General features: G+C 46.2%; 1 protein-coding gene across 1 annotated transcript in view; it reads right to left on the reverse strand.

The window, feature by feature from the left end:
* Positions 1-1929, reverse strand: part of SYT6 (synaptotagmin 6) — a gene marked incomplete at its 5' end in the record, with an annotated part of 15885 nt that overhangs the window by 2517 nt on the left and 11439 nt on the right. The gene's annotated exons all lie outside the window — the stretch shown is intronic.

Below are 1929 nucleotides of genomic sequence, written 5' to 3' on the forward strand. Positions count from 1 at the left end.
TGGCTCTTCCCTGCTTTATTGCCGCTGTCTTTTCAGGTTAAAAATGCTGTCTAATCTCAAAAGTACTTGAGTCTTTCCAGTCTGGTAATTTTACTCCACAGCAGCTCTGTCCACAGCACCAGAGACATTTCTCAAAGGGAAAATCAGATCAGAGGCTCAGTGGATGGAGCAAACATTTTTTTTTCTTTTTTTGCCATACTTAAAGGGATCATAAATTATTCGTCATCTGCCTTGGGGGCTATTATCATAATTCAAACCCATTACTCYTGAAGCTTTTGAGCACTTGCCCATCTCACCATCTTGTTTTATTAAATTTCAATGACAAATGATGGGCAGCTCCCACAGACAACGGGAGGCAGAATTTCCACTGCCTGGATCAATTCCCTCCCCTCCTGCACAAGCAGAAACTCCTTGCTGGCTGATATTAATGCTCCAGCATGTATGGATTTCATTTTTCTGGGTGAAAACTCACTTGTGGAACCAGATTTCACCCTTGCCTTGGCTAATGAAGATAAGAGAAGGGCAGCCAGGTGCTCACAGGGAGGCTGAGCAGGGGCAAACATCCCCTTGCAGATGCTCCTTGGGTCTGGAGAGGTCAAAAATGTGGCCAATTTGACCCATTCTCTTCCCTGAGGAGAGCAGTCAGTGTAAAGTAACTCACTGCACAGGTTTGCATTAAACAGGCTGTGTTTCATCRGGGCTGAGCAGAAATTAATGAATGAAGAAGCTGAGAAGCTCATCCTGCCAAACAACGGCCTTAAGGGAAGAAAACCCTTCTATTTCTCTCATGTCAGATATATTGGCTAAAATCCCTGGAGAGCTGCTAATACGGATACAACCTCCCCATGAGAATTGCCAATAAAACAGCAGATTGCAGAAATTACAATAAAATGGGTTTTTGGCAGAGCCTTCCCCGTGCTCTTTGCCTTGTGCTGTCTGCATGACAATGACAACGCTGCTGCTCCAAAAATGGAATGAAAACTCTTCCAAGAATGGGTTCAAATGGSCAGAGAGGAAACCTGGAGATACTCTCCCTTCATTCAATCAGAAAAGGTGGGCCATGSATTGTGTTGTTACCAGTCAGAAACTGGGACCAGTTCAATCAAACAGAAGTCTGGAAGGGCTCATCTTTAAAGATGCATGGTTATTCTTCATGATGGGCATGGCCTAGCTCTCAGAATTATCAGTTTTTATCTGGAGCAATGTTTGAAACAAATAAAAGCTCCCCTGCTGGATGTCAGAGGCGCTTGGCAAACATCAAAGGCCCATTTTACATCGCGCTGATGATGCGACTCTGCGGTGTCAGGGYTTGTCTTTCACAGATAACAGGGAAAAATTCCCATTTTCACAGCTCCCTTCAAGGGCTGGAAAAACGAGCTGAGGTTTTTGTATTTCCCTTTGTCACACATGCCTTAACCTGGCTGGTGGGTGCATGGAGGAACGTGGGTGGGGTGGCTGAAGCACCCGGGGTGGCAGCAGGTGCTGGAGGGACCTTGGGGTTGAAAATAGGAACAGCCTGTGCTGAGGGGAAGAATTTCCTGTCAGAACAACCCCACAAGGCAGCAACAAGAGGGATTCTCCCCTTGTGCTCAGAACCTTGCCTTCTGAACATCTGTGTGAGCAGGATAGCGCTTAAAAGCCTGTAATTAATGATTCATTTGCACATGTTCTCCATGTTCTCTCCTTAATGATGATGGTCATTAGAGAAGTGCAGTCATTATGGTTTGTTATTCACTGTTGATAAATATGGAGCAACCAAAGACACGATRTGCATCCGAAGCGTTTCCCTTTTCGCCTTTTCTAGCAGGAAAAGCAAAGRGGGAGCGGCACCAGCTCATGGAGGATGGGCCCAAGTTGTTGTTGGCACAGAAGTGAGRGTTTGGGCCATGTTAGCCCAGCATGGAGGCAGCAGGGACAGGCTGGAGCTGC

Source organism: Malurus melanocephalus, unplaced genomic scaffold, assembly GCF_030028575.1.
Source record: "Malurus melanocephalus ecotype Western Australia unplaced genomic scaffold, MMel_1.1 scaffold_693, whole genome shotgun sequence".
Taxonomy (NCBI): domain Eukaryota; kingdom Metazoa; phylum Chordata; class Aves; order Passeriformes; family Maluridae; genus Malurus; species Malurus melanocephalus.